At 42.8% G+C, this 23974-nt stretch overlaps 1 long non-coding RNA gene across 2 annotated transcripts in view; it reads left to right on the plus strand.

Moving 5' to 3' along the window:
- The window catches only part of LOC142818349 (uncharacterized), a 158111-nt gene that overhangs the window by 44930 nt on the left and 89207 nt on the right, over nt 1-23974 (plus strand). For both annotated transcript variants that reach the window (XR_012895815.1, XR_012895816.1), the window contains exon 3: nt 12631-12794. This is a non-coding gene — a long non-coding RNA (uncharacterized LOC142818349). The remainder of the gene's footprint in view (nt 1-12630; nt 12795-23974) is intronic.

Here is a 23974-nt window from a genome sequence, read left to right on the forward strand (position 1 = left end):
TTCTTGGCAGTCGTCTTATTTTGCAATCTGTTTTGCCATGCATGTTGAATTTTTCACTCTTCTGTGTTTTAAACTGTAGCATCATTCATCTCATGACTAGCATCAACAAACAGGTATACCCAAAATAAGTAAAGGGAACCTTCTATGGCTGAGGTCACAAAACTTAATTGGGGCCACTGACTGCACTGCCCTGAAATGAAACTGAGATTGATTGGTTTACTTGCAGCATCTGTAAGTGGCAGACACAACAGAGAATCTTTCAGTTTTACAAGTAACGGTCTGAATTTTAAAGTTCTTTCTCAAGACTTTGGATTTTAAAAAAGCATTTTACTTAGTTTTTGTCTGAGTAAGACTCGTGGGTAGAGAATGCAATTGTGTTGACAGATACTGCTTAGAATCAAACCATTACAATTCAGAAATCAGAATCGCTTGCACCAGGGCTAAATTATAGCCCACTTGGTGTTCAGACACAATACGTGCAGTCCTGCAAAAGGGAGGCCTAACCAGCGTTGCAGAGGCTGGAGCTGTGGAAAATTGAATTCATTTAGCAATGGGAAGAACAGAAAGCCAAGAAGAAATGAGGAGGAAATGGGGCAAACCTGCCAGATACAATGCTACATTTTGGCTGCAATTTTCAGTGTCTTGTGGGATATAGTGATGTCCAAGAACTATTATCAACCTATAACAACTGAAGCTTGAACCTGTAATCATAGAATACTAGAACTGGAAGGGATCTTAAGAGGTCATCAAGTCAGTGCCCTGCCCTCACAGCAGGACCAAACACCATCTTGATCATTCCTGATAGATGTCTGTCTAGCCTGCTCTTAAATATCACCAGCGATGGAGATTCCACAACTTCCCTAGGAAACTTAGTCCAGGGTTTAACCACCCTGACAGTTAGGAAGTTTTTCCTAATGTCTAACATAAACCTCCCTTGCTGCAGTTTAAGCCCATAGGAATCATCAAGTTTTCACTTATTCCAATGAAACCAGTAGGAGCCATCTCCCACCCCATATGTTTAAATTAATAGGAAAAAAAAGAGGGTAAACAGAGGGAATAAGACAATCATTCAACAAAAAAGAGATGCTAAGAACAAAATTAATAAACCAAAGGATGTGAAGAGAAGATATTCTTAAATTGCCAATACGTTAATGGTAGATTAATGGAGAAAAAACCCAAGGAATTGGAATAATTCATTTATGAGCATAAACTAAAAAAGTTATTACTCAAACCTGAGGGGATAATTTGCATGATTGGAATAATAAAATAAATTACTATAACCTATTTGGGAAGTAGGCAAAAGGGGAAAGGAAGTGGTGCTTTGTCAAAAATGTCATTTCCTATTTGAGACCAGGATAATGTGGAATAAAATACTCTTCAGTGCTTACAGATCTATGTCCTAAAAGAGCAGACACAGGATGCAGTATTAGTTGGTGTCTCCTGTTGGTATTTGAATGATCCCCCAGACAGATTAGGGTTCTGTCACTGACTTCCCTGTAAACATGTGCACAGCTTTGGGTCAGACCCTGACCATTAGTCCACCCTCAAACACATGGTCTTACCCAGACTTCAACCAATCTAGTTACTCCTTGCAGGGCTACACAAACAGCACTTCCAATCCCGACTTTTCCCCAAATTGTTCATCATGAGTTATTAACTACCAAACATTCAGACTGTTTTCTTCAAGATCATTAATAAAAATGTCAAATAGTGTAGGCTGAGAACGGAGGCTGGAAAACACACCATGTGGAGCCTGTGCACCCAAGAAAGTTGATGCTGGGGGGGGGGGGGGGAGGACATATTTTGTACCTTTGGGGGTGATGAACCAAAAGGAAACAATCATTGGTGATTAAAGTTTACAGATGATCCAAAAATTGGGGGAGAAGACAAATCACTCATTCAGAGGAATACAGATTTCTAACAGGGTAGACTCACCATCATTGAACCTCCTGCTGGTCATTCTGGGAATTAGATCTCCAGCAATGTGCCCTTCTCTAGTGGCATGGCGACATCTTCTAGGCATGCCTTTCCCCCTTCTGGGAGATTGAGAGTCCTCAGTCCTGCCTCTTCCCTCAGCAGGCAACTTTAGTCTAAAGTCTAGCCTCAGGGCAAATTGCATTCAGGATATCATGGTATGTCTACACTGCAGAGTTTTTTTAGGGAAAACAGCATTTTTTTTCCAAAAAACCCTCCAGTTAACTCCATACTGCAATTGCATTCTTTCAAAACAAACTGAAAGAATAGAGGGTTTTTTCCCAACACTGAATTTTCTTGACAAACTTTGACCTTTTGGCTGGTGTTTTACATACAGAGGAAGTTCAGAGGAATCAACATAGTGCCAGCTCTTTGGCGTGTGTAAATTGATATATTTACACTAGCCAAAACTAGAGCTCAATGAATCCCCTTTCATGCAAGCACCATTCTTGCCAGTTCTCCAGCAGACTCAGCTAGTTGTTAGCGGTAGACTCAGGCAGCTGTGGAGCTCCACTACAATTACGGCAGTTCTTTAGGTGGCCAAGTGATTTTGACTCAGAGGAACAAAGCACCAACATGAAATACCACATATATCTCTATAAAACTGCATTAAAGGCCAAAACCTATCCCAGTGAGTCAATGGGACATTTGGAGCTTGATTGAATCTTAACTCTTAAATGCTGGGTTAAAATATTGTGTGTAGTAATTTTATGAAAACGGGGAGGGAGGGAGAGAGGAAGGAAAAGAGATTGAATATTCTCATATTAAAATTTGGCCAGGATACCACCATTATAACCCTTCTCTTGCAAATATTTCAGAAATTCTTAAGCGGTAAGCAAGCATGAAGAATTTTATCTTTTTCTCAGCCAAAAAAGAGCATATGAAGAGCAGAGACCATACAATGGATTATACACAGTGTTAGTGGTTTGGTATAGAAAATTATACAAAAACACTTTTGGTAGTAGGGAAAAATGTAATGAATTTGCTGTTTATACGAAGTCATTGGTCATAAGAATTTTTGCAATAAAACTGTTTTCATAACCTCTAATAACATTAACTCATAATTTAAAGTCATTCTTAAAATATGTGACCTTGGGCAGGCCATCAACCTCTTTGTTGCTTGCTTTCCATCCTTGTATAATGGGGCTGATGAGCCCTACCTCACGGGAACACAGTGAGATGTTTGTAAAGCATTTTCAGAGGATGGATTAATAGGGAGTGGAGGTAAGCGCTATATAAATGTCTATATGTGATATGCATATACAAAAGTAATGGACTGCATTGTTGAGAATGCCAACCCTCTGACATTGTAATGTCTTGCTAAAAGTACAAACCTGAATTTGGATTTAGGCAGAAGCTCAGATTAAATGATCTATAAAGACTCTAACACGCCATCAAATTTCACCCAGTAGCTCTTGTATCAAGCCCAACAACTTGTGGTTAAGCTAGAACATACATTTTAGAAAGACATCCCCTCAACTTACTGTCTCCAGTGGATGGAAAATCTACCACATCCCTCGTGAGTCTTTTCCAATGGCAAATCAATTGCACTGTTAAACCTTTGCCCCTTATTTCCAGTCTGAGTTTTCTAGCTTCAGCTTCCAGTTGTTGGACCTGTTATTTCCTTGCGTGTTAGATTAATATAATGATTTTAATAGTGGATATATTCTATTTGTCTAGATACCTATTTATTTCAGAAGCAACGCCATTGGTAGATTGATAGAAGTAGACATTCATTTTGGGTAGTGTATGATTTTTTTAAGCTGTTTCATTTCTCTAACAGAAAAATTGTCAAGTGTGAGGCAGAATGTATTTCAAAGAGGATAAAATTTTCTCTTTTTTTATTCTTATTTAGTTGGTGGAAAGCAAGCCAGTTGCCAAGATGATATTCTTGGTCTCAGGCTGCATGGTAATATTTACAATAAACCAGTAAACCGAACCCCACTTCAAAAGCAGGAAAAGAAACCCACAGAACAAAACATATGTTTTAGAACTTAATTACTGTTGTTATAAGCTATTGACATATTTAGTACATGGAATTTATAATTAAATTTGACTGGATTATTAAGTTAAAACTACAGCATATAGAAATAAAATATCCTCCCATTACCATAGCAATGATGTAGTCAAACTTCAGGCTTTTGTATGTCTTGTGGTAAAACACAACTTGGTTTGTAGATTAGCATATGAGCAACGATTATAGACTAATGATAGCTGTTGATGTAGTTCAACAACAGTCACTTGGGTTTTATGTGAACCAGCTGAATTTTGGATTGTTTTGTTCACATTGCATGCAGTGCTGTCAGCAACCACAGCACTTTAGAGAATGTTCCCCAGAGATCTCATAAGGGCCAACAATAATCTCGGCATCATAAGTTGAAATGTGGGGTTTTTTCCAGTAAAGGCATGATCCAAAATTAATTGAAGTCAATGGAAAAATTCCTATTGCCTTCAATGGATTTCGGAACATGCTCTGTCCCCAGTTCAGCAAGGCACTCAAGCATGTCCCTAACTTCAAGCATGTCCTGTGTAATCCCATTGAAATCAAAGTGTTCAAAGGGATCATTTCAATGACAATGCAGAATCATAAGATCCTACTGTAGTCTAAGGGAGAAGCCATGGGGGATTTGTTCAGTACAATTCTGCAAAGTCACTGGGCAGATGTATGGCTGTATCTAATAAATTTCTGTTCTTACATAAGCACCTGCTGTACTCAAAGGATAAACATAATATTTTGAAAAATAATTATGAGAAATGGCTCACGTGCTTTTCCTCACACTCTATCCTTTCATTACTTTGCTCTTTGAATTCCCTTTTCCCCCTTTAAAGAGCATTCATTAAGTATAGATAATTAAAATTGCTGCTTTGTAGCATGTTCCTTGAAAATGACCTTGGAATTAAGACATTACTACATGAATTGTATCAATTAGTATTTACAACAGGCACTAGAAATTCCATTGACCCTCAAAATGAAACTTCAGTATATAGGTAAAACAAGTTGTGAAATCTTCTAGGCCTAGACATTGCAAGTGCTAGCCATATTAAAAAACAGTTGCATTTTTATATACTATTGACCCTTGGCCTGATCTTGGAGAATCTGTAGTTTTGGGTAAAAGAGTAATGAAAGTTATTGAAGCAATAATAGTCAGTAGAAGAACAAAAAAAATAGACTTGATTGTACGTCGTCACTGATGTATCAAAACATTTGGGAAGAAGCTGGATGTGAATGATTAGATTAACTGTCAGTAATGCAATTATGGTCAATCAGAATGCCACATATGGATGCCTGGAACCCTAAAATTGTTCTTCTGGCATACTAAATAGGGGTATGTCTACACTACCACCCTAGTTCAAACTAGGGTGGTTAAAGTAGTCAATCGAAGTTGCAAATGAAGCCCGGGATTTAAATATGCCGGGCTTCATTTGCATCTTGCCGGGTGCCGCCATTTTTAAATCCCCGGTAGTTCGGACTCCGTGCCCGCAGCTACACGTGGCATGGAGTAGGTAGTTCAAATTAGGCTTTCTAATTCGAACTACCATTACACCTCGTCTACGAGGAGTAACGGTAGTTCGAATTAGCCTAATTCAAACTACCTACTGCGTGCCGCGTGTAGCCGCGGGCACGGAGTCCAAACTACCGGGGATTTAAAAATGGCGGCGCCCGGCAAGATGCAAATGAAGCCCGGGATATTTAAATCCCGGGCTTCATTTGCAACTTCGATTGACTACATTAACCACCCTAGTTCGAACTAGGGTGGTAGTGTAGACATACCCTAGGAGTCTGAGACTTGATCAGATATGCCTGGAATGTCTGTCTATGGAATGCAAAGGTGTATAAAAGGTTGTCAGACCCATCCCTAGTTGGGAAGTTGGGGTGATAAGAAAGTGAAAGCCTTGACTGTCTCCACCTCTTATAAGATTTTCCACTTACTTTGCTTCACCTTCACTCCCACTTGTTTCCAATCATTTGAAAATATTGGGATTGCTTTATCTTCTACCATTTCAGAGCTGTAATTATGAGCAATGCAATGCTAGGGAGCAAAGGAGTGCTTTACAATATTTATATGTTCCTTTGTGTGACAGGCTGATCATATCTTGAACAAACCTTATGGAATTAAGATAAACTTTCTTGAGTTAAGCTAAATCTTAATGAATTAGAAGCTATATTGCGGGTATCTGTTGCTGACACGTTCTCTAGTAGGGAGTTGGGACGATGATGTTTTTTCTCCATTATCAATGTTTGAAGCCACCCAACCTTCCCCCCCTTGCCAGAGAGATGCACGTATACTAGTTTAAACAGGATTCTCCAGAGTCAAACATGCAAAGGGAAGACTTTTGATTAACAAGTCTGAGGTTAGCTGACTCAGGGCCTTCTATGGGATCCAGCTAATGGACGATAGGCCTCTAGTGGGGTGGCTGCCTCACTCTGGCAAGGGAGGAGTTAAAAGCAGGCCAGAAGGTGTCTCTGCAAACCCAGCCAGTGAAAAAGAGACTTAAAGGGAATCAATCAAAGGGCTGTTTGCTGGGGCAGCCCTGATATAAGGAGCTGCTCAGCAGAGCAGAGGGCAGTAGGGTCCTGTCAAGCAAGTGTGCAGGACTGGTTCCCTAGAAGGAGTATTTTGGCAAAAGCAGTGCTGGGCGGGCTCAGGGGAGCTGGAAAGAGACTCCAGCCTGATACCAACTAGGCTGTAGGCCCGGATACAAGGGCTAAGAAGGTGTCAAGGGTCCCATAGAAGTAATCCAAAGAATGGGAGCAGTTGTGGGGAGAGAAGGAGGGCAGGAGATAGCTGCTATTACAGGGTTTCTAGGCCAGGACCCAGAGTAGTGGATGGGCCTGGGTCTCCATTCAACCCTCTTGTATTGCAACTGGTGACTTGTGAACATGGCCTCTACCCAGGGGTGGCCCGTCCATATAGGTGAACTAGGCAGTCACCTAGGGCGCCAAATTAAATTGTGCCACCATTTGGCACCCCATATCATTGAGGGGTTTGGAGATGGGGGCGCCGATTGCATGGTTCTTTGGCCCTTGAAAGAGATAACAGAGAGATGGGGAAGAACCAGAAAGGGGGGAGAACCGAGCGGTGGGCACTGCTGAGGGCAGTGTCCTGAAGGGGACACTGCAGTCCAGAGAACAGTGCACGTTCAGGTGGTGGAGAGTGGAATTCCCAGAACCAGTAGGAGGCACCATGTCAGTGTGTTAACCCTGCTATAAGGCCCCAATTCTCAGGGTGCATGCAGGCTACAATGTACTATGACAATAATGGGGCCTGACCCTTGACTGTGGGTGTTTTGAGGATTAACATTTGTACAGTGCTTTGAATACATATGTTACATAGACGCTTGCTGCTACCGGCCAGTTGAGAAGACTTGAAATTCTGAAGTACAACTTTGACTTTCAGATACTCACAAGTTGGGCCTATTCAGTGCTTACTGATGCCAGAATACTTCTTTCCATTGACTTCAATGAGCTTTGCATCAGGCCCTTGCTGATTAATTGTCTCGGGATCATTGTACTGGCATTCTATTGATTTTTTTTTTTTTTTTACTCCTTTAGTGATAAGCCATGCTTAAATGACTGCTGCTTTTTTTCCCCAAACCATTCTCTATTAAGTCAGCACATTATCAAGTGGCATTAGAAATCATTCCAAATTGCAAAACGCTCACCGCAATTTCAGAGCTCCTGACTTCTCAGACTGGGAGTGTGGTTTGACAGTGATATATGCTGAGAAGCCACCCCTCTCTTCTCACCAACAGAAGATCATTATGATGCAGGAATTGTGCATTGTGATTGGAGAGGAACCTTTTTTTTTTTTCCATTTGGGAGAAGAATAAAGAAGAAGAGCTGGATGAAGGTTCTAGGAGAGGTTCAAATTAAAGAGGATCTGGAGAAAAAAACACTATCTCTTGTAGAAAAATATCAATTCTATAAATATATAACTGAAGAGAATTCAGATGAATTTGATCTTCACCACTTACCTGCTTTCCTGCTGAAAACTATTCTTTACTAGCGTGGAAAGTACTCAAGTTGCTTTGAGTCTTCTCCTTTTGCAGTCCTTGGATTTTGTGCTAATAATTATGATGGGAGCAGGAGCAGACAGCATATCACTTACCTAATGTGGTGTCACATGGTCAATTTTTTTGCCACATGACTATCAGATAGCTAAACCGAGTCTTGAATTCAGCCTCATTGAAGCCATAAATGGCCAGCCACTGGTGTAGCTCTCCTTGTTTAAAAACTGTAAGGAAGACAGGAAAGGCTGTTACTTCCATTTGAAGACCTGTATCCAATTTGAAATGGGCAAAGCTATGCTTTTGAATGGTTGTTTTTCAGGGGGTTGTACTGGAGTAGCTGCACTCATGCTTAGCCATTGGTGGCTGGAATTGGCCAAATCCCAGGGCTGACCATGGTAGAGTTACTCCAGAGGCCCTCTTCAGCATTTTGTTTTGAATGTGAAGATCATCAGGAAACTACTTATAGGGGAAAATCCCTGATAATGTCAATATGTGACAGGCTTGACTGTCCTGGGTATAGCATTTCAATGCAGAGCAGTACAGGTTGGACCTTCCTGGTCTGGCATGCTTAGGAACTGAGCAGTCCCAAAACAGGGAATTTGCCAGAGCAGGGGAGGTCAATGCTCTCCTCCCAGCCATTAGCTCTGCTCCTGGGCACCATTTCCAGCCACTGGGTTCCACTTCTGGCCCTGAACAGGGCTCCTGGCCACTGGCCCAAGTTCCCAGCTGTGTGCCTGAGCCTGGCCATTCCCTGCTCCCAGCTACTGGGGCTCTCTGGTCCAGCAATATCCATCGTTCAGCCAGGCCACAGATGTTGCCAGACCAGAGAGTCTCAGATTTTAGAGGTTCAACCTGTATTAAATAGGATAACACAAGCATTTCATTTTAGTGCGCTATGTTTATTAAAAGTATGAGTAAGAGATCAATGTGAAATCCCCATACAACTACTGAACCTTCATAAGTCATGTTTGAAAATTCTCCTGCTACCTATGCCTGGCTGCTTCAGGCCATCGTATTTGTGCCCACTTTGCATAGAATATCTCTTGGATGAAATAGGCTTTATGGGATACATGCTCAGCATTTCTACAGAAACACTCCAGGCTGGATACTTGTTTCTTGTGTGATCAGACTGTAGCCAGTCCAGCTTCAACAGCCTCTTAAAGCTTCACAGGGCATTTCATCCTCCTTTTGTTCTTACAGCTTATTGCTCCAGGCTAGAGCCATGAGAAACAGCAGCACTGTCAACTGATTTCAGCTCCCTGAAAAGTGGGGACTATATCTAGGCCTTCTGAATTGGTATTGCTCACCAACTGGAGGCGGAGGGCAGCAAAGTGCCACACCAAGGTTTTTGCATATGTTCAAATTTCCTTTGGCCCGGGAGCTGGAGGCAGGGGATGGGCATAGTCAGACTACTTTTAGGCAATGGTTCTGTTTGAAGTCAGTACAGCAGTTGCTGTGGCTGTCCAGGGCGTTGTGCCAGGTGTGTAGTCATAATGTTACTGAAATTGGACCCAGCTGTGCAGCCATCCAGATGGAGGTACTGCCGGGCCAAACCGATGACCTGGCATATATGAAGTCTGTTCCTCTGTGACACAATGCCCAGGAGCCAGCCAAGAACTTGAGTACTGGCAACCCCAGCTCATGCACTGTGTGGGTAAAAGACAGGGGAGACTCCTTACACCAGGGACACCCGGCATCTCTTCAGAAGGATGGAGGGAAAGGAACAAAGAGTGGAACAGGGCCCCTCCTGTGTGTGTGTGTGGGGGGGGGTGAATTGGCACAAACGCTGTTCACAACTTATGCTGTGTGTTGGTCAAAGGGCGTTTCCTTCTCTCCATCATATAAGCAACAGACACAGAGAGGCTTGATTCCTAGTTTTCAAAACTAATCAGTTGAAGATCTTTTTTGATACAAACCAGGCATGAGACAAGCTCTTGATTTCCTCATGCTGTCCACATCCTCAAGGCATAGTGCTCAGGGCTAGCTGTGGAAGACCTATTATTCAGGTTACTGTCGGGGCTTGTAGTTATGTCTGTAAAGTTGGACGTCTTCCCTTTAGACTTCTCTTCAGCCATATATTTAAAAGACTTTCATCCTACAAGAGAAACTGTTTCTCCTGATCCTCTTTAATTTGAGTCTGCACTAGAATCTTCTTCCATCTGTTTCCCCAGTGAGGGGGAAAAAAACACTCCCCTCCAGAATTCTGTATCTTCTCTGGGTGAGGAAGGATGGATGGAAGCAATGTTCCCTCTACATTTCCAAATGGATTGATGGGAACAATAGACTGGGAGAAAGGCCTGCTGGCAAGAGGGAAACTAAATGTAGCTCATTTTTCATCATGAAAAGGAATGACCCACAGAGGGGAGCAGCTGCTGGTATGCGCCCCAGGGAGAAATGACCAGGGAAATTTTTGTTTGTTTGAAGTTTCATTTACCATGGAAGGAACGGAATATGATTTAGCCAGGGGGCTAAAGGAACTTTTCTCTCCACCTAAAGGGAAGTAAGGGGAAGGAGAAAATGAAACAGTGGCCTTATGTGACAATGAAAAGTGAAGCACCTTCAACTGGGTACAGAAAATAAGCCTTCGTGGTATAGCAGCTGACTTTGTGATTAGTACTGACCCTGCGAAGGTCAGGATTTCCATTGCCTTCAATGGAAACATTCCCTAGATGCTCCTTCCATTCATCTTACTCAGAAGCAACATTTTTTTTCTTTGTATTCATTTAACAGCTACATACACACCCCTACCCCTACTTGTTAACATCAGATTTGTCATTGATTTACTGCATTCAGTATTGATGCCTTCACTTGACAGAGAAACTCAGACTGGACACTTAATGTTTTAGGACACAGCAGGTTATTTTTAGAATATGTATTTTTTTCTCTCCAAAATAGCTTTGAGAGAGAGTATATGGCATGTCAAGATGAAAGTGGGGGAAGGAGAGAAAGTAGAATTTTTAATATGTTCAATATTTTCTTTTGCTTTTAATTGCCATTTGGTTCAGACTTAACCTTAATTTTAATTTTTGGTTGTCCTTGGAATAGCCCATTTCCTAGCATGAACATTCTCTGTCTTCTCTTCTGTCTGAGAATCTATTCTAGTGCAGAATATGTTCTCCTTCCTAGACCAGCCTCGTATTTGGTTGCTGGTTGTCTCTTCGTTTTGTTTTTCAGATAAATGCAGAGCCAATGAAACTAAAGGACTAGCAGTAATAGCTAGAGCTAGACATATATTATATAAACTTCCCTGTGAAGTTTTCCAAGTGTGACTCAACCCTGATCTTTAGCATTCACTATACTTCCACTGTGGAGTTCCTGAACTTTCTTTGCCAGTACATCTCAGTCCTCTGCTGTAAAACCCTTGGCAATCTTGCATCTTCACAACAATCTTTCAATGCATTTCATACCTGATCCTGAGTATTTCCCCCACTGAGTTCGACAAATGTCCATCAGTCTTGATCCTAAATACTCTGTTTATTCCAGTCCTCTGCCTCTCTATTTGTGCTGAATGTTCTGCTAGGGAGAGTTATTGGCAATAGGCAGTAATATCAACCCTGTTTTTACTTTTTATTGACTGAAATTTGCTTTGATCCTTTTTTTAGAGGAAGACTGGTCCAGGCTTTTGGGTACTAGCTTAGGATTTGAAATACTTGGGTTTAAGTCAGACCTGCTTGCCACAGACTTCCTATGTGGCCTTGGACCAATCACTGAGCTTCTCTGGCCTTTAGTTTCTTATCTGTAAAAAGGGGCTATCGATATTCACTACCTTACAGCTAGGGCTGGATTTCCAATTAGGCACAGTAGACACATGCCTTGGTTCAATGGTTGCCAAGTCATGGGATTTTTCTAGTTGCCTTCTTGAAGCAAGGTTAGGAGGCAGAGCAGGCCACACCGAGCTGTCAGGATTGCCTGGCCTCTGGCTTTTGACCAGAACACACAGTAAAAAAAAGGACTGGCCAGACTGCTAAAAGTCCAGTCAGCAAAGGCAGTCTCCCTGGTGCTATCCATCTCCCAGAAGGCTCTGGAATGTCCAACTCTTAGGCACAGGGGCAGGAGGATCCAACCTTAGAGGATCCAACCTTAGAGCCCTCACTCTCTCCTGCACCCCATTCCTCTGCCCCAGCCCAGTGAAAGTGAGTGAGGGTGGAAGAGGATGGGGAGCAGGACTTTGGAAAAAGGGTGGGGCAAGAGTGTTCAGCTTTCTGTGGTTAGAATGTTCATTACACAAGGGCCCCATTGGGATGCGGCAAGGGGGCTCCCAGCTGAGCCACATGAAGAGATGCTGAAGATGCTGTGCCTAGAGCACACAAGGTCTAAATCCAGCCTGGCTCACAGTTTAAGGATAAACTTCATTAAGTGATCAGATATTATGAGAAGGGGGTGGAACTATATAATATAATGGCTTGATTCAAAGCCTACTGAAGTCCAGTAGTCTTTTGTGTGACTTCAGCAGATCTACGATCAAGCACCTTGAGAAGAATGGTATATTAAAATATGTTATATATCCCATTTCAGGCCAAAATGATACTGTGCAAATGGCGATGGCCATTCTGAACTATATGTGATTAAATGTGGATGTGGTGCAGAAAATCTTCCTTTCTGTTATCTCTTCCGTTTTCCCCCCTTTTTTCCTTTCCTTGTTAGGGAGTGCTCAGTTGTAAGCGCAGAACTAAAATTTGCTTCTATCCGGCACTGGTTAGTTGGCTGAAATAGAGCTGAATAGTGTTAGAAATGGAAGACGGACTGCCACACACCCTGGGAAGGGGACTTTTCTTTGCTCTGGACTGTGCCATTGTAGCATCCAAAAGGTAAGCAGATGTGGGCTAAGTGGAACAAAAATAGCTGAAAACAACCTGGGTGGAGGGAAGTTGGCAAAGGTGACTTGAAGGGTGTAACTTGGTTGCAACACAGCAAAGGAAAACTCAAGACTGAATGTCAAGAATAAATTCCAGATTGAAGTTGTAGAAATCCTCATTGCTTAAGTGATTTAATGATGATGGAACAAACTAGTGTCTGGATCGGTGGAGCCAGGAAACTGGTGTCTGGATGTGAAACTAAGAGAAGCAAGGTATGTCTGAGATGGTCAATAGAATTTCTTTAGTATGTGTGGTTAAGGGGGAGAAAAGTTGTATCGCTTGTGCAGTTTGTTTACATTTATTTTGTATGTTCTTGTTACTGCATAAAGGGCATCTCTCTCTCTCTCTCTCTCTCTCTCTCTCTCTCGGATTTACTTGGTGTTGTCTTGTGAGTTCTTGTGAGAGCTCAGGGTAGGGAATGGATTTCCAGGGGGCTGGGAGCTGCAGGGCAGGAGACTCAAGGCAGGGGTTGGGAGGTAGGAGGACTGTGGGCAGAAGGTTGGACTGCAGGAGTCAGGGCAGGGGGCGAGAGGTGGGGGGGCCTCAGGGAAGAGGGTCTGTACAGGGATTAGGGCATCAGGCTCAGGGCAAGTGGCTGAGAGGCTGGGGGGGGGGGTTTACTGGGCTGCCTGTGATGGTGAGGGTGGTGCTGCTTCAGCTGCAGCTTCTCCCGAAGGGCCAGGGTTGCACTACCTTGGAGGCTTCTCCTGGGGAAGGCTGCTAGTTTCTGCAAAGTGGGGCTACCCAGATCCCCCAGTGGCTCCTCACAAGAGGAGGGCAGAGATGAGCTGTCCAACCCCAGGTGCCAGTTCCCTCTGGGGGGTGGGCAGCGGCTGTGATGCCTAGACACCCTCCCCGAACCAGTGGCTCCCAGTGAAAGGGGGGCTGGCCAGCATGCCCAGCTCCCCCCCACCCCCGCCCCTCCTAGCAGCATGCCCAGCCCATCCCCTGCCCCTCCCAGTCCAGCTCCTCCCCATCTGGCCTCTACTCCCCCTGCTGCCCCCTCCCCCCTAACCAGGACCAGGCTAGATGGACAGGGCTGGTTATGGTAGAGCCAGTGGCTGGTGGGGAGGGGCTTGGGTGGGGGGCACTTACCTGGTCCAATGGCTGGCAAGATGGCAAGTCCCAGCCCCAGCTGGCCACTGTCTTGCTGGTGTGGATGGCCCCAGGGGTCACTCTGCAGTTCTCCTCCAATCAGCCCCTTCCTTTTCTGTGTTATGGAAAACTATCAAATTCCAGGCACATCCAATTTTCCTGGCATAACCAAATCCTGACCTTGCTTTAAGTTAGGATAAGAAGGAAGCTGCTTAGCAAATTTGGTGATCCTAGCTCTTGCTGTTTAGGAGGCGTTCCTGAACAAGTGGACTCACTGACAGTCAGTCAGATAGACGCACAATGCTAAACTATATAATTAATATTTTTACCTGTTGCACAAAGCAGTAAAGCAGCTGGAAAACCATCAGTTCTGGATTTCTCTTGCACTGTTAATCTGCCCGTCAGGGCAAGGTGTTAGGCTCGCATCTTTGTTCACTGTATATCCTTCCAACTCTGGGAGTAGTTGGTATTTAATAAATGATAATGGGTATTATGATTTCTGCTGAATGTGTTTGTTTATGTGTTAACACTATATACATCCTGAATCCTTTGTAACAGGCACATGTTACAAACAGCTTTTTATTTTGTTATTCAGTTGTGAAATCCTTCTGGATGTATTTAGACACACACAAAATACTACTGCTACTACAGAACTGAATGCAGCTGCCTATCTAGTAATCTTCTGCTTTCTCTAGTTATCTTTACATGTCTTCAAGACTGCTCCAAGACCTTGCAAATTCCCACTGCCTTTATCTCCATGAAAAACATTTTAATGCGAAACAGCATGCAACCAACAGAATGGCATTTTCCCCTGTGCATGTGAAATAGAGGGGGTTTTGTTTTTCCCTTGTTGCTTGCTTTTTTATATAACCAGTCACTGCACCGATAAATAGAAATGCGGTACTTAAAATGCTGTCTTGCTACTCAGTGTCCTTCCTGTGTGTCATCGTCATTTATCCGGCTTAGCAAAATACACCACAAGGCACACATTCCAAATCAGAACACACTGAGATCCACTCAGATGGCATATATATATAGTTATCTTTTAACATACTAGTGATTTAGTTCCCAAACACAGTAGCGGCACAATTAAATGGTAGTATTGCAGTGGCTTATGGGCCTGCAGCCAGACCATGCTGGCCTGTGAATTCATCAGATCTTTCAAGCTTAAGCTGGATTGGGTCTGATGAGTAGCTGTATAGAAAAACCTCCAAGCAATACTCAAATACTGCAGGATGTGCTGTTGCTGATTTAATATGTGTCACTTGTCCCTCAGTCAGTATTGACACAGTGCTTCAGCTTTATAGAGAGCAGTGTGGTGCTATTGGAGATGCTGTTTTTCTTAGGAAAAAATTCTCATTGTGGGAAGAGCGCCAAAAACACAGATTTGGTGATTACAAAAGTACTTTTATCTAGTCTGCTGAATTGCTCATTTGGCTTTTAAAAAGTTCCAACATAATTAAAATATATCATTTAATAAACATTGGAAAAAAAGTAATTTCAAATTGAAAAACCAAAATGTTTGTAAGTTTCCTTTTTAAAATAATCTAGTGTTCTAAAGTGGTCAGTTTTGTTAAACAAAACACTTTGTGTAGTACAAAATGCAATATTTTTGACCTTTTGAATTGCTGTTTTTTGGGGTGGTTTTTTTTAAATTGGTTTTGTTCCAACCCCGAAATGCATTAGTCTTTTGGCTTTTCAAAACTGCCAATGAACTGAAAAATCAACTCTTCACTCAGCCCTATTTCTGACACCAAAGGTTACCATATGCTTCCAATTAGAACAGATTTTATTTTATGTTAAGAAAAGCCAGACGCAAGAGAGAACAAAAATTAAGTCTCCATAAGAAAAAGTATAGTATGGCTCTCTTCAGTAACATGCTCTAAACATGCCTACAAAATGGCATCACATTCAGATGCTTTCAAAATATACAGGTGTAGGATGTAGAACACAAAGTGACAGCAGTTATATAGCCATAGCTAGCGCACAGATCTCTCAAGAATTACCAGTAGCATGTTGCATATTTTGAAGAGGCAAGAGAAAGGATGTTAATCTTTGGGCCAAATTTCAGTCAGGTGATTCTATAGTGTTTATAACAGGGTATTTACTTTTAAGGCCAGAGGAAGTAGTTTGGAAGGTCTATTGTCCCATTCCACAAATCCAACAAAACAGCTGAAGGCCAGAAAAATAACTGAAGCAGTCACTGGGAGAGAGGAAGATGGTCCCATGGAATAGTTGGTGTCTAAGGGTGTGTCTAGACTACAGGGTTTTGTCGACAAAAGTGGACTTTTGTCGACAAAACTATACCTGCGTCCACACTACTGCTGAGTTCTGTTGACATAACATCGACAGAACTCAGCAGTTTTGTCGACGCTGGTAAACCTCATTTTACGAGGCATAACGCTTTCTGTCGACAGAGTTTCTGTCGACAGAAGGTGTTATTGCATGTAAACTGTCCTTTGAGTCTACACTACCATGTCGACAAAGCAGCTTGCTTTGTCGACAGAACTCAATGTAGTCTAGACGCTCTTTATCGACAGAAGTTTTGTCAACAGTATCTGTCGACAAAACTTCTGTCGACAGAAGCCTGTAGTCTAGACGTACCCTAAGAGAGCAAAGAGATAGGACAACCCAGACTATTGTTCTTTTAAAGGCCTGAGCCCACGGGCTTTGGAGAGCTGGAGGGGCAAGGCTCTCCTCTCTCTGAGTAAGTACCTGTGTGTTGGCTGATTAGACCCACCTGTGGAGAATCAAGAGACTGAGTTGCTTGGGTGGGTAACCCAAAAGGAGGCTCCAAGCCCAGTTGAGGGGGAACTTCTGGGGATGATAGGCAGCAGGATGAGGAGTCTGTGCAGTTTCCAAGAAGAGCACTGTGGAAACCTGGAACTAGAGGCTCCAGGAGGGTGCTCTGGAGCAGCACCCATGCACAGTGTCTGTGAATGAATTACATCTGTTTTACTTAGCTGCTGTTTGAATGATACCATGTTCTTTATTTGTCTTAAACTACTGTGTAGTCATGGGCAGCAGCTGTAAAAGACATGGGAAGGCAATGACTTCCCAACCTGCCTGGCTGGCCCTGCCCATACTTCACTGTCAGCCCTCCTCAGGCTCCTGAGGTAGAGGAGAAAGATGGGGGGGGGGGTCGCCCATCTTCCTGTCCACCATCCCCATGTTCTAGGAGGCCAGGGCCTGCCTTCCTTGCTTCCCATGTTCGGGGAGGATGGGGAGGAGCAGGTCAGGGCTGCAGCCCACCAATTCAGGGGGGCCTGTTCCTACAGTGAGGGAGTACTTTGCTCCCACAGGGGCAGCAGCAGCGGGGCCTCAGGTGGAAGGCAGGGCTGAAGACTTGTCTCCTCCAGCCCTAGGTTCACCTACTGCCCATGTGTGCAGTGTTACTCTCCTCTGCTGAAACAACTTCACAAAGGCAGCAGAATCGATTCATTCAGTGGAGTGCGTATTTGAACAGCAACTGATGGATATTTTTGTGCCGTAGGTGGAAATACATCCCCTTTAGGCTGTTTCCTAGAATCCCAAAGAACTGCTTCAGGACTTGCTCCTGCTGAATTTCTAATCTGATCCACTGCTTCTCATCAGAGCCACAAGCTTTGCTTTCCATGTACTGCAAACCATGACCAAAAAAAAAGTTCCAGTTAGAGGAGTGCAGCTTTGTAGATTAACTGCATATTGAGGTTCAGGGAAGAGGGACACAGGACAGAGCTGGTCAGTCCACTTTCCTTATGGATGCTGCAGAGATGTTCAGCATTCTGGCTGGACTACAGCCTATCTAGACTTCTGACCTCTCCTTTTCCAGAACGTGACTAGGAGTGTTAATGATCATGAAGCAGTCAAGGGCCATGTCCTACATCTCATTCAAAGGACAGCCCCTCAGAGAGAAGAATGCCAACTACAGAGCTGCCATGATCACTCCCTAGAAAACTTTGTTTTCATCAAGATATCTCCTGTCTACCTACTGAGCAGGCCTGACCCAGTAAGTGTCTGGAACCTGGTGAGATTACAGTTCAGTGACTCTGCCACTGGTGCTTCCTTTTTCCCACATATTTCTCAAACTGGTTCCCATGGTGAAACTTAACATATGATTTCCATTAGCTTTTTCCATTGTCTTTTCCCATGGTCTGTGTCTCTCTACAACAAATGATTCAAAGTCTGATATCTTGTTTTATAGTGTCCAGCTCCGATTTAAATGCAGAGGGTAAACTAATCTGTTTGGACGGTGCACAAATACATTTTGCAGCCTGGTTTGATTGGCTTTATCTTGTGGTTGTACAATCACCTTTTAACATCATGAGAGACAGATGGGACAAGGTTATGCCTGTGGACATAATGTATCCGCTATGCCTGAAGGCCAAGTCAGGATTGTCACTGGTTATCATCTTTGCTGCCTTGACTTCATCTCATTTGCCACTCAGGATAACTCTGTTTTGTTCCCAACACTGCGGCACGTGTCCTGGGCAACCCTGAGGAAGTTGCTTTGATCTTTCTGTATCTCTGTTCCCCATCTACAACGGGGATGACACTATTCTTCTGCTCTTCATATGTCTTACCCAGGTACACTGGACAAACACAGGAATCATTCACTGTCCTCAGGAGCTCACAGTGCTCCAAGCACAATAGGCACTGATCCTTAGTGGGGGCCTCCGTGCACTCCTCTATACAGGTGTAACCATTGTGCCAGGTGTTTAACGACTATAGAAAGGGGCTGGGTTCAGCACATCTAGGGTCCCTCTTGGCAAATAACTAAATTACCTTCCGCCCCCACCCAGGAACCTGGCTTAATGAAAAGTGCCCTTCCTCGGTACCCTTATCAGGAAAAACTTCTCCACTTGCAAGCATATCAAGAAAGTTCATGAACAAATGAATCCTCCTTAGGAGAAAGGGAACACAGTCATAAACTTAGGAAAACACAGCAACAGAATATACATGCCAATAAAGAGCAGAGTGTCCTGTCTGTGCTTTCCCCTGCCTGCTCCCACCTTCACATCATTCTGGTTGCAATCTAATTCCCTTCCCACCTGCTAGTGAGGTGAAAGTCCTCTGTCTGCACTGCCTCACCCATCCATAAACCCCACCCTTGGTTAAATCAGCAAGTAACCATCCTTCAGTGTCACTTTGCAGGAACTTCTTCCTTCAGTGTGGTGCAATGCTCACTACGGTTCTAGCACTGTCGGAGTGATCCAAATCCTGGTGGAATCAGTGGGCTCCAATGACTTCACTGGGCTTTGGATCAGGTCCCACATCCATAACATTAATACAAGAATCATTTACGCCAGTAGGAATTGTACACACTGTAGTATTTAGCAAATGATCAGCCAGCCATCTTTCAGGCAAAATTCTTGTACACACCTTGCCACTAGGTGGCAATGCAGCGCAACCCCATGTCATGACTAGAACAAATATTCATTGTCTATTCTACATAGCAGAGGAAAGTATGGCAATTTGAGAGTTGTATAAATATTTCAACTACACAATGAAAACTTTGTTAGGAGCAGGTAAACTCATTTAAAATCCTAGCTGACATAATCAATCATTTTTGTTCATTTAATTTGTGCGAAGATGCCCATGTAAAACTCTCTGAAAATGTCAGAGAATGTGTACATTAGCTGTGCCCCAAAATCCTTATTTTTGCACGATGCTTTTTACAGAATACTCATTTGTTCCTTACAGGCTCTCATTTTTTTATGGTTCATTTTTCCATTTGACTGGACTTTGCTTAAGATGGAGCATTTTGTTTGAATCTTATGATGAAGGGCTGTTCCTTACATAGACACAATAAAAAATGTAAGATGATGTGACTCATCATCGTATAAAAGTACCCAGCAGAAGGTGGGGAAATACCTTTTTTTTTTAAATAACTAAAGAATATTAAAATGTAAATGATGTACAGTTTAGGGGGCTGTCTGTTTCGGTTTCACTTGGTGAATGTTCCTAAATTATTAATGATAAAAAGCTCCACTAGAAACTATTCAAATATTTATTCAAACCATCTAAACTGTCTGGAAAGACAATGAAGGAAGATTTTTTCCTCTTAGTCTAGTTTCTGAGAGTGACTGGTGGTCACGTGTGTGTTTTGATTCAGATTAAATGGCTCAACTCATTTTTATTGTGTCACTTATTTATTTCATTGGGCTTACATCAGGACTAGATGGTGTGTAACATGTTGCATGCTGAAAGCAACTCCGAAAGCAATCAACAAGGTGTGTGTGTGTGTCTTTTCTGGAAGGCAGAGAAGACATATTGCTCTTATTTAATATATTTTGGCAAAAAGCAGGAGCATCTGCATATCTAACATTCTGTTTGTCAACAAATAAATATCCTCCTTTTATGTTTCCAGGCACTGATTCTCATTCTTTAGTGTACACTTGATAGTCATTTAGCAGGTCTCCTATGCAATATTCCATCATTTTTATCACTTTTAGAATATTACAAACATTTTCTCAAACAAAAGCTGCTATAATATCCTGCTGTCAAAACATGCTAACAACCCTTATGGGGTGACTGCAATCAAAATTCATTTGCACATCTCCTCTGTTTCACAGTTACATGTGTGCGTGTATTAATTTCCCAGAAGGAGGCTGTGGACTTGCCTAACCTCAAGCTACTATCAGAATCCTCTGGTGGAAGCTCACAATGCCACTCCAGTCACACATGGATATCTTTTACTGCAACAAAGATCCCAAAGGGACAACCACGTCGGGGCTGCTCCCACAATCCAGCAGTGAGAGGCCTCCTCTTGATGGATTTGCCAGAGCTGGTCAGGTTCCACTTCCTCTGTTTCCTTTCTAAAGTTTTTTGTTAAGGATACAGATATTAGCTGTGGTGCCTTCATCATGCCTTATTCCCAGGATGGAGATTTGCATTCCCCAGGCTGAATTGTCCGATCTGTTAAGGCTATTTTGTGCAATCTTAGCCATGTGAAATAGCCTTAAGGTTGCTTAACCAGCTAATGAGGAAAATGACTGGTTAAGTAAAGAATATGGAAGAAGTTTGTAGTGGATTTTGAACCTTTTTTCCCACATAAATACTGGCATATGACGTTAAATATCATTAAAAGCTAGAGCTGGGCATTAGCTACAAAAGGATCCTGATTTTCAGAGTGTTTTCCAGAGCTATTCTGGTTTTGGTTCAGCTTGTCCTAAAGACATGGTCCAATTGTGAAATTTGAAACCATATCTAGTTTCAAACTTTTCCATAGTTTGAACCCATCCCTAATAATGCTGCTAAAGATCAACAGGAAACAGGAAGAGAGACTGATTAGTCAGGCATCTTTATTCAACGGCTTCTTTATCAACCTTATCACTAGATGGCCATATAGTACTATCATCATGCTTCCTAAATGCTGAAGCTCGTACAATCAACTAAAACTTGCATTGTCCAAAAGCAAGTGCATGCTTTCTCTAAAATTGCTTCATTTTAGCACCATGGGCTTCACTGGTGTAATATCAGGGATTAAATTGGCTCTTAATATTTACATAATTGATTTGTTCTTATTCTCATTCTCCAAATTAAGGGATTCAGCCTTTTTTGTCATATTTCTTCCTGCTGCTCCATTACAAGACTATTAAGAGATTGTATAAGAAGTCTTGCCTTTCATGCTACAAGAAAGCATCTGTCATATCATGCCATTTTAAAAAGAATGTAGCCATAGCAAAATTAATGATGATCAAAACTCAAGAGGCTCATAAGTTTTCCAACTAAATAAATATCTACATTATTCAGTTTGTTTTCTCTAACGCTTATCTGATTTGATATAGCTTAGAAATGAGACTGGAAAAAATTCTTGGGAAGTGATTTAACTTCCAGTTATAACTCTCTATATTTCAGATTACACTCCTCAACTGTTGTTTTGGTAGGGCCATTTTAATTAATACTGAGCTCTTCTACAGTTCTTTTCTACTGTAGATCTCAAAGTATTTAAAAAAAGGAGGATAATTGATCATTCCCGGAACCAGAAGTTGAATCCTATTTTTTTTTTCAATTCCTAGATGAGTTTCCAAGCCTTCAAGAGCAAGGCTATGACCCCACTTGCACTTGAACAACAAAAGTTTTGTTGTTCACAGGTGCTTAATCCTTACACACGAATCACAACATTTTTCAGGGGCACATGAAAGTGTGACTGTAGCTTTGTTGGTAAGAGCACTCTGCTGTTGACAAACCAATACATATCAACATATTTTGTTAAGTGTTGACAAATAGCTTTCACACAAGCTGACTTTTAGTGACAGGGCTGTGCTGACACACTGCATAAGGTAGCTGTAGCCTGAGGCCAAGGACAGCTAAATAATAATAATAATCCCATCTCTTGAGAGAAGGGTATAGTTCACACACTAAATAATGTTATGCCCCTAGGATGAAAAAAGGAGCACTAGTCATTTCCTAAGTAAGGTGGCCATTCTTATGGCTTCACAAGCCAGAAAACCTGTGCATTCAATTGCAGTGTGACTTCCAGCACTGCCAGCTGGGGAAAACAACCAGCTTGTGGTTGAATTTTCTATTCAACCTGTAAGGTACCACACAAGCGAGAGGATTTTTCCTAGGGCAATCATTTACAGGCAACAGAAAAAGAACATAGGGAAAACTGTCACCCTGTTCAATAGCTGAAATCTTGGTTTGAATCTGTTGAAACATTGCTTGGGCTTGCTTTTCCACCTGCACAGATAATATGCCTCAAAATCAACCTCAGGATTTTGTAGTTCGCATGTGAAATCGTCTATTTGGTTTTTAAGGTGATCTCCTAGAGGTGGTTATACATGCTGGAAACTGGCCTCTATTACCTGAAGAATAGGCACAGCATGAGCTGAAGCAGCAAAAGCCACAATCTCTGTACCCTGCCAAATGTGCCAGAATCTGGAGAAACCAAGTGTAGGAGTGAGTAGTAGCGAGATTTCCATGTCTGCTCTGTCCATTGCTTCCCTGCTAAGAGTGCTAAGAAGGATACGTATCATAAATCTGTGTTCCTGGAGTCCTTTCTCAGGGAAAACTCTCACTGGCTCCAATGAGGGATGGGGGGGAGGGATGGACAAGGAAACCCTCTGATGTAAAACAATCAGTGATTTCTATGCCCGGCAACTGCCACAAGGAGTGTGTCTGAGTGAAAGGTTAGAGGAGGGGAGACAGTTTCATCTGGAGTTTTGCCTGTGTGAAGGCTGCAGGCATGGGTCATGCCCTCTATTCCAGTTTCCCTGTCTCGTGTATGCAACATGCTCAGCACAGAACAGAGAATGTGCAAATCAAAGTAAGTTTTGTCCCCCACCCCGAGTGTTGACAATCAAAAAGATTTGATTGTGCATAGAATTAATTAGCTGTGGCCATCATGGGAAGAGTTGGGTATTTTAGAAAGGACTAGATTTCAGGATATGTGGTTGATAGGTAATGTAAGGCAGGTGTGGGGACCTAAGGCGCGGGTATCTGGGTTAGAATCTGGCCCCTGAGCCTCAGCACCCTCTCCCGCACACAATATTGGGGAGTTCATGCTGGCATTCCAACTCCCTCCACCCCACCCTGCTGTTCTCCTGCAGGGCTGGAGCACACAAAATCTACTAGCCTGGGCCCTCCTAGTCTCTGTGGTGTGAGGAGAATGTCTTTCTCCTTCTCAGTTGGTGGCCACATCAGTGAGGGCTTTTTTACTTCTCACTTGTTTTCAGTGAGTCAGCGCCCTCCCTCCCCCCGATCCAAAAAAGGTTCCCCACCTCTGATGTAAGGGATGATGAATAGCATGGCAAATGTTGTTAAGGCCCTTTGACAGATAGGATGAAAAATCCAGTGCTGTCCTTACGGGAGAGACAATGAAGGCGTCCACACGGATTGATGGATGAGGACCACCACTTTCACTGTCACATTTTGGAGGATATGGAAGGGAGCAAAGTAGGTGTCAGACCAAAGAAGGGCATAGTAACCAAGAAAGGAAACAGCAAGAGCCTGAGCAAGTCTTTTAGCCATTAGAAGCAGCAGCAGCAGCAGCAGCAAGTAGTGCTGGACAAAATGTCCAGATAATTTGATGGGTGCTTTAAACAAGGAAGTTT

The sequence above is a fragment of the Pelodiscus sinensis genome, chromosome 1 (genome assembly GCF_049634645.1).
Source record: "Pelodiscus sinensis isolate JC-2024 chromosome 1, ASM4963464v1, whole genome shotgun sequence".
NCBI classification, from domain to species: Eukaryota; Metazoa; Chordata; order Testudines; family Trionychidae; genus Pelodiscus; species Pelodiscus sinensis.